At 47.0% G+C, this 9,533-nt stretch overlaps 1 non-coding gene across 1 annotated transcript; it reads left to right on the top strand.

Moving 5' to 3' along the window:
- The first annotated feature begins 8,349 nt into the window (after positions 1-8,349).
- Positions 8,350-8,443, top strand: TRNAY-GUA. Its single transcript has 2 exons — positions 8,350-8,386; positions 8,408-8,443. It is a non-coding gene; the product is annotated as a tRNA-Tyr (tRNA).
- Positions 8,444-9,533: the final 1,090 nt, after the last annotated feature.

A 9,533-nucleotide genomic window follows, 5' to 3' on the forward strand; every position in this document is an offset into this window, starting at 1 on the left:
AGAGTTTTGCTTCAACACCAGCAGTAATCGCTCTGTGCGTCTTCCCTCCGCGTGTAGCCTACCGTTAATGGAGCCAGTGAATGACTATGTCTCGTGCAAGGAAGGGTGGGGTCGGAGATGGAGTACAGGAGGTCAAGTGAGGGCTTGTTTCATTTGCTCCTAAGTGCACACAGAGCAAAAAGTGTCCCGCCACTGACTTCCTCTGGAACCCCACTGCGTTTCCTAGGCTGTTGTGCCCTATTTCTCCACCCACCTGTGGTCTCCTGCTACAACCCTTCCTTCACTCACCATTTCTCCTTTGGTGTCTCTTCCTCCAAATCCACTACCAGGACAGCAAAGGAGAATGGTTAAGCAGGACACAAATCACCAAGGGAGGGAACTGCTCACTAGCTCTGGGAGGCGATGTTTAAGAAGATTCAACTCCGAGGCTTGAGCCAACCAAAGACCACCCTGGCCGTCATTTAGCCCTCAAAGAGTCCCAAGATGCTTTTAAAGTTAGAATTTGAGCTCTTTAGGAAATATGCTCACTTTCTGAACTTTGAGTGCATGTCCTTCCTGCCCCGTGTGGACGAGACTTTGGTACCCAGGAGGTGCACTGGGCAGGATTTGGCATCCATCACCCTCAAGTTTGAATTCAGGCGTTGTCCCTTCCTCAAGGCTTTGGGAAGGAGTCCCCAGTTTATTTAAGTAGGCAGTGATGGTACCTGACTGGCCCGTGCCTTATGAAGTTTGTTCATGTGGCTTGTTACTGTAGTCAGTCTTGAAAATAGTAGCATTTTGGATTGGATGATTCTTTCCTGTGGAGGGCTATCCTGTCTATTATAGGATATTTAGCAGCAACGCTGGCCTTTACTCACTAGATGCCATTAATACTGCCCTCCCACCCCAGCTGTGACAACCAAAACGGCCTCCAGACATTGGCAAATTTCCCCTAGGAGGCAAAGTTATCTCTGAAGATGTTTATCTCCCAGTGTGAGGCTTGTCTCCTAACAGTGACTTTCACAGGACAGAGGTTCATAATCTTGATGAAGTTCAATAATCATAGTTTTTCTTTTGTGGGTCATACTTTCAGTGTAGTTATATCTAAGACATCTTTCCCCAACACAAGTTGAAAAATATTTCATTCTAAACATTACAAAGTTTTGGATTTTATTGTTCTGATCCATTTTAAGTTAATTTTTGTATATGGTGTGATGCAGGGATCAAAAATCTCTTTTGTTGCAATTTTTCTACCATGGTTTGTTGAAAAAACTATCTTTCTCCACTGAATTGCCTTTGAAGCTTTTCCAACAATCAATTTTTAAAATATTTTAGAAACATTTTATATCAGTATGACACTGTCTTAATTACAGCAGCTTTATAATAAATACAGTAAAATATAACATAATGTTAATATACAACATAATAAATAAGGCAGAGTGAGTCCTACAACTTTGCTTAATTCAAAGTTCTTTTACAATGCTATATTTGAATTTCCATATGGATTTTAGAATTAGGTTGTCAATTTCATTTAAAAAAATAGCCTGTTGGAATTTTTATCCATAAATCAATTTAAGGAAAATTGATTTTTTTTTTTTTTTGAGTTAGGGGTCTCACTGTCACCCAGGCTAAAGCCTCCTCCTTCTGGGCCCAGGCGATCCTTCTGCCTCAGCCTCCCAAGTAGCTGTACATCACGCCATCTCACTATATTGCCCAGACTAGTCTTGAACTTCTGGGCTCAAGTAATCCTCCTGCCTCTGTCTCCCAAAGTACTGGGATTACAGGCATGAGCCACAGTGCCCAAACCAATAATTGACATCTTAGCAATATTGCATCTTTTCATTCAAAAATATGAACTGTCTCTCAGTGTATTTAGGTTTTCTTTCATTTCTCTTAGCATTTTTTTTAGTGCACAAGTCTCAGACATATTTTATTCCTAAGCATTTCATATTTAATGATTCTATTGTAAATTGCATTATTTTTCAAAATTTTAATTTCTCACTGTTCACTGCTAGCATATACAATTATACCTATGTATAATATATACAATTAATTTTACTATGTATCTTATATCTTGTAACTTTGCTAAATTCACTTATTAATTTTTGTCTTCGTCCTTTGTGCTGCTATAACAAAATACCTAAGACTAAATAATTTATACACATTAGACATTTATTTTTCATAGTTGTGATGATCAGGAAGACTAAGATTAAGGCGCTGGCAGGTTTGGTGTCTAGTGAAAGATCAATCTCTACTTCCAAGATGGTGCCTTGAAGACTTCATTTTCCTAAGGGGATGAGCACTGTATCCTCACATGGTAGAAGGGGTAGTAAGGCAAAATTGCCCTAGCCAGTTCCTTTCAGCCCTTTTATAAGGTCTTAATCCTACTTCTGCATACACACCAGTGGTGCCTGGCCCTATCTCTCCCTAGTCAAAGGCCCTGTGGCTGCCAAGAAGCATTCCCACTCACGCAGAAAAAAGTCAACACAGTCTTTCCAGATCACTTATCTTCCTATAGCCTGTGCTGTGGCCATGGAACATGCCTAGGAGCCTGTTCATTATTGCCATAGCCCATAGACACACAGCACAATTTTCAGTCCCCGTTGCTTCCGCCTTGGGGCCTAGCCAGTATCCCTTTCTCTCCTGTACCTTCCCAGACCACTTTCTTGTAAGCACTACTGAGCTCAGCCATTGGCTCAGGGATCTTGTAAGCACTACTGAGCTCAGCCATTGGCTCAGGGATCAGGGAATACTGCTGGGATTTTTTTTTTTAGTTGGGAGGTCTCACTTTGTCACCCAGGTTAGAATGCAGTGGCACAATCACAGCTCACCACAGCCTTCAACTGCTGGGCTCCAGATGTCCTCCTGCCTCAGCCTATGCCCAGTTAATTTTTTAAAAGAGATGAGGTCTCACTATATTGCCCAGGTTGGACTCAACTTCTGGGGTTAAGGGATCCTCCAGCCTTAGTCTCCCAAAGTACTGGGATTATAGGCCTAAGCCACCGCACCTGGCTAGTGTCCTACCTTTGACAGAGCTCTTACCATCAGATGGGCAAAGAGATGACCCCATGTTGAAGCCCTGGGAGGTCAAGCTCCCTAGAAGACATAAAGTCTAAAAGGTGAGTCTACAGGGTTACGTACAATCTTGACATACTTCCTGAAGCCTCACTCTCACAGTCCTTTTTTTCTGCAGCTCTGGATTACTACCTTGGGATGCAAATCTCATATCATCTCTGTCTCTGTCTCTATCTCTCTTTCCCTCTCACTCTCTGTATCTCTCTGTCTTCCCCCCTTCTCTCGGTTTCTTTCTGTCTCTCTCTTTCTCTCCAATTCTGATCCTCCCTTTTGTGTTTCTCTTTGTACCTGTCCCTTCCTCATGCTCTTTCTATCTCCTGTCCTCCCCCAAACTGCTCCTCCTTTCTTACTCCCTATCATATTCTTCTTAGCTTGTAATGTACAGATATACACAGACAGAAAATACTGATCTCTGTTCTGCTGTGACTACTTCAGAAAAACAGTTGCCAACATAAGAATTTTCTACCTTGAAGAACTTCCATTAGTATAGTCACATTGTCCTTCAGGTTGAGGAGAGAAGTGTGCCCCCACACCTGTTTCAAATCCCCCAAGCCTCACTAGTCCTGGGCCTTTACGTGCTTTCAAGTGGCTAGAACAGGGTTTGGCCATACTGGAAGAGGAAGGATACCTAACAATGGAATCTTGGCCAAACTAACTGCATCAAGCACCCTGCTACAAGTGAGAGTGAGGGAAGAGAAAGAGAATGCTAGTCTGGCGAGGAAGGAGCTCCAGTGACCTGGAAGAGTTGGAACTGTTCGGTCCAAGGCAGGCAGCAAAAGAAAAACTTAGACTGTTTTCAACCACAGAGACCCCAGCCAAGAATGACAACAACTGCAGTGAGAAGCAAAAAAGAACAAAAATAGAAGTTTTGCCCCTCATTGGATCTGTCCCTGATGGCATGTGGAGACACTGGGTCCTCTGAAACCCTGGGGGATGCTTGACAGAAACAAACTGAACTGGGTCAGTGAGTGGAATTTGGTTACTAGCACCTGCATGGGTGAACCCACATCCATGTCTCGTTCCACAGAAACTCCTTAAAAGGAGTGTCCCTAAGGTGTGCCTTGCAGTCCCCTTCTCAGATTCCTGTTGGGGACATTAGTGAGTGGTCTTAGGGTAGTAGACACACACCAGATGGGATCTGAACCTTTCTAAAAAGTTGGGGCCAAGATAAGGGTCCAAATCTCACACCTGGGTCCGCTTCACCACCCCTATGCCTTTTCAGGAGGCCACAGGACCTTTTCTGTCTTCAATATGCAGCAAGCAGCCTCTGGCAAAGGATGTCTATTCACTGAGGATAGAAGCCAAGGTCCTCGGTTGGACCGGGTAGAGGTGGATTATGGTAGATTCCTCTGGAAGCCCTGGGAGTGGTCTATTCAGCTGGACCCACTGGTTCTCTTTCTCTTTCCAGTAGGCTTCGATTGGCCAAAAAGTGAGCAGGGGACCCTGTGTGTGGGAGGCTGGGGGAACATCAAGGTGGGAGGGGAAGGCAGGGGGTTTGGGAAGGGGAAAAGTAGAGAGACCAGGCACTTAGTGAAGGGCCCTGTTCGGCTTCTCCTTCAGACCCCCTGGTTGCACTTGGTGCTCGCCTATCCAGTGCCTGCTCCGATTCCCTCCAACCAGCCCTCCCCGCCCCACAGCCCGAAAACCACTCATCCACCTCAACAACCTCTATGCCCTCACCCTCTCTAGTGTTTTTTTGTCTTGTTTTTGCCACTGATAGTTACCATCCTCACCTGTAAAAAAGGACTGCACAGAGGAAGGAAGGAACAAGTTAGGCCCCCTTCAACCCTCTGGTGCCTGCCTTTCAGCATCTTGGGATGAGAAACACCCACACCCAGAGGATTTGCTTCTCCCAAAAAAGGGTGGTAGTGAGCAGGGTAAGGCTCTATTAAAAAGAGTGTTTCAGTCACCAGAGACAAATAGGACCTCTGACATTCTAGAAATTCGATTTCTTTCAATTCCAGAAAGTCCAAGAACACAACTGTGGCAGTGTGCACCCTTTGACAGCTCAGCTGGTAGAGCGGAGGACTGTAGTCCAGACAGATATGTGGGGACATCTTTAGGTCGCTGGTTTGATTCTGGCTGGAAGGAAGTGTTCATGCTTTTGCACACACCCCACCGTTGCCTGGCCTCATATTTTCCTGGGTGAATGCCCTGGAGCCATCAAGGAGACCCCTATTCTCACAGGAAACACCCAGCACAACCTTCCTGCCCAGGACCACTTACCTTTGCTGTGGACAGGGAAACCAGGGAGCCTGCTCATTCTCACCACAGCCCAGGTCACATGCCACACACTCTTGCTTCTGCCTCGTGACCTAGCCAACCCCATTTTTCCACCCACAGAATCTTGAGTGCTCTTCCACTTTTATTCACACCGCTCTCTGCCAAGCCTTACAGGGCCCAACCATTGGCTCTGGCAACAACCCTTGCTATATTTCACAGAGCTCTCTTCATCAGCTAAGCAAAGAGATGGGCCCATATTTGCAGGTTGTGAAGGCCCTTAGAGGATGTCGAGTGGTCAAGTGTATAGGACAAGAGATGGGTCAGAACAATCTTAACATTCTCTGTCAAAATTCATCGATGCTTCCTGTCCCCTCTTTCTCCAATTCTGCATCAGAATGCCTTGGGATCTGAATATCATCTCTTTATCTATTTTACAATTTCATTTTTTCTCTCTGTATTTTTCTGTCTCCTTTTCCTGTGTCTTCTCTCTCTCTCCCTCTCCCTTTCTCTCTCTCCCACCCTGTGTGTGTGTGTGTGTGTGTGTGTGTGTGTGTGTGTGTGTTTCTCTTTCTCTCTCCTCCCTCTCTTTGTTTCCCTCTCTCTTTCTTTTCCTCTGTCCCTCTCTGGATGCACTTCTCTGTCCCTGTCTCTCCCTCTTGATCTTTTTCTCTGTCTCTGTCTCTCCTCTATTTCTCTTCTTTTTTCTCTCTTTCTGTATATCTCTCTGCCTCTGTTTCTTCTCTGTCTCTGTCTCTCTCTCTTTCTGTTTTCACTTTCTCTCTCTTTCTTTCACCTCGGTTATTCTCCTTATCATGTAATGCACAGACTTATACAGACAAAATGCCCGTCCTTGGTCTGGTTGGGTCCACTTCTTATAGACAGCTTCTAACCTGATAATTTTCCACTTTAAAGAACTTCCATTGCTGAAGTAAGATTTTCCCTGGTCTTGAAGACAGGAGTGTGCCCCACCCGTTTCAATCCTTCAAGCCTCATCCATCCTGGGCCTTTATACCTCTTCATGTGGTTAGAGTCAGATTTGGTCATACTGGAAAAGTAATGATACCTAACATTCAGTGGAATCTTGACAAAACCACTTGTACTAAGTGCCCTGCTACTTGTGATAGTGAGGGAAAAGAAAAGAAAAAAGAGAACACTAAATGTGCCCATATGTGGAAGGAGCTCCAGTGACCTGGAAGAGTTGGGGCTGTTGTGTCCATGGCAGGCAGCAAAAGTGAAGTTTGGGCAGCAGGTCTCATCGTGCAGAGGCACACAGATTCACCCCCTTAAGCAGGGCACTGGCCTGGTGTGTCTGACCAGCTTGCGAACTTTTGCCTTGACCAATCAGAGAGCATGCAGCAGAAAAAGGGCTGGGCTTTCAGCAAGCAACTGGAGCCTCACCTCTGGAAGAAGAAAGTGGGTTTCTATAACTCTGGGTCAGAGAGGAATCAATGAGCATCCTTTGGTGTCATCCCCGGTCTCAGAAAAAAATCTCCAGATTCCTGAGAGAGAGTTGGAAAATATCAGAGAGCACTCCAAGCAGGATGGCCATGGAGGTTTGGCTCTCTGAAGCCCTATGGAAACTGGGTGCTGTCCTCTCCTACCTGTTGTGGAGCCATCACTTTTCAATCTGCATGTCAAACTGGAAACTGCACATGTCTTCTTCTAGTGAGAAGCAGCTCCTGTTCCTTCCCCACCACTTCACCCCACATCGATACACTCCTATGCACACTCCTCCATGGTGTCAGCCTTCCCTCCTACTCAGGGCTCACTGAAAGGGGCAGCTGTGAAGTCACCACTGTTCAGCACCATTCCATAGCTCTCTCAGTCACGGAGAGACCCCAGCCTGGAACGAGGTCAACTGCAGAGACAAGCAAAAGGGACCAAAAGTAGAATGTTTCCTGTTTCTTGGATTGGTCCCTAATGGGATGTGAAGGCACTTTGGAAGGTAGGATGAGTGCTTGAGAGGTGCTTGAGAGGAACAAACTACAGTGGGCCAGTGAGTGGGGTTTGGCCACCAGTACAAGCTTGGGTGAAATCCCACTCATGAGTTGTTTCATAGACACTCCTTAAAAGGGGGTTTCCCTAAGGCGTGATTTGCAGTCCCTTCTCCAGGTCCCTGTGTGGGTAGGTGAGTAAGTGGACTTGGGATAGTGGACACACACAAGATGGTATCTGAAGTCTCTGTAACAAGTTGGGAACAGGAAAGTGTTCAAATCCCACACCCGTATTTTCTTTACCACTCCTTTGCTTTTCCAGGAGGCCCACAGAACATTTCCCCTCTTCAATATGCAACAAGAAGTCTCTGGCAAAAGACGTCTGGTCTCTTGGCTGAGGTAGGGAGCCATGTCCCTAGGTTGGACCCGGCGGTGGATGGAGGGGATGTTTGGGGGCTGTATCAGTTTCACCTGGGAGCCTTAGCCATGGTCTATGAAGCTCGATGCCCTGATTCTCTTTCCCTTCCCAGTATGCCTCAGATGGGCAAAAAGTGAGCAGAGGATACTGTGTGTAGAAGACTGTGGGAAATCTAGGGGGTGGGGTGGGGGTGGGGAGAGGGAGTCTGGAAGGGGAAAAGTAGAGAGATCATACTGTTAGGGGGGCCCCTGACCCTGACACTGCCTGGGCTTGGGGGTCTGGGGCCCTACACTACCTACCATTCCAGTTCTTCTTTCCTCCTCCACCAGCCCTCCAACCCGGAAGGCACTCAGCCACCTCCACAACCTCTCTGCGCTCTCGCCCTCACCATCTCACCCTTTCGATTTCTGTCTGGTCACTGATGGCTGCCATCCTCGCCTGTACAAAAGGGGTGCACAGGGAAAACACAGAAAGTCAGAGACCTCCATCAATCCTCCCGTTCCCTTTCCGCAGGAATCCTGCCTTTCAGCTTCCCGGATGCCGGGTCAACCAAATCCAGAGGATTTGCTCCGCCCCAAAAGGGGGCGGTGGCGACCAGGGCAAGGTTCCCTTGAGAGGCGTGTTTCCCACCCACCGGAGCTACAGCAGACCTCTGACGTTCCAGAAACTCGGCTTCTTCCTTTCCAGAAAATCCAAGAACCCAGCTGCTACGACGTGCACCCTTCGATAGCTCAGCTGGTAGAGCGGAGGACTGTAGTCTGGACAGACGTGTGTGGCTATCCTTAGGTCGCTGGTTCGATTCCGGCTCGAAGGAAGTGCTCTCGCTTTTGCGCACACCCCCCTGCTTCCTGGTCCCACGTTCTCCTGGGTAAAGGCTCTCCTATTCTCCTATTCTCATAGACCCAGCACAGCCAGGACCACTTACTTGCGTACAACCTGTGCTGGTACAGGAGCCGGCTCATTCTTGCCACAGACCACAGCACAAGCCACACACTCTTGGTTTCCTCTTGCTTCTGCCTTGTGGCCCAGCCAACCCCCTTTTCTCCACCCATAGAATCCTGCGTGCTCTTCCACTTAGATTCACACTGCTCTCTTCTTGCCTAGCCGTGCAGAACCCAGCCACTAGCGACATCCCTGCCGTACCTTTCACAGAGCCCCCTCTATCAGTTGGGCAAATAGGTGGGACCCCATTCATGCCCCAGGTTGTGAAGCTTCCCAGAGAATGACAGTGAATAGGACCAGGTGTGGGTCAGGGACAATCTTGACATCCTTTGTCAAGAAACCCAGCCTTCCCGTTCCCTCTTTCTCCAGCTCTGCATGACAGCCTTGGCAACCGAATCTCATTTCATCTCTCTAGCTCTTTCATTTCTAGACATTTCTAGAAATTTCATTTCCTCTCTGTGTGTATTTTTATTTGTCTCCTTTTCCTGTCTCTCTTTCTCATTCTGCCGGCATACTTCCCTCTGTGTGTGTCTTTCTGACCCTGTTCCTCCCCCTTTAATTTGTATCTCTTTCTCTCACTATTTGTCTGTGTTCCTCTCTGTGTGTATCTCTCTGTCCCTTTCTCTCTCTCTTGATCTTTTTTTTCTGTCTCTGTTCCATAAATGAGCTAGGCTTTCAGCAGGTAACTGGGGCATTACCTCTGGAAGAAGAAAGTGGCTTCCCGGAACTCTGACCAGAGAAATCCAATGAGCGTCCCTTGGTGTCATCCCAGATCTCAAAAGAAATCTCCAGACACTTGATAGACAGTTGGAAAATATCACAGAGCATTCCAAGCAGAATGGCCATGAAAGTTAGGCTCACTGAAACCCTCTGCAGAACTAAGCATTGTTCTTCTTACCTGATGTGGACGCATACTTTTTATTCTGGGCCTCAGGCTGGAAGCTGCACATGTCTTTCTCTCC

Source organism: Carlito syrichta, unplaced genomic scaffold (genome assembly GCF_000164805.1).
Source record: "Carlito syrichta isolate Samal-C Ts95f unplaced genomic scaffold, Tarsius_syrichta-2.0.1 Scaffold302577, whole genome shotgun sequence".
Lineage (NCBI taxonomy): Eukaryota > Metazoa > Chordata > Mammalia > Primates > Tarsiidae > Carlito > Carlito syrichta.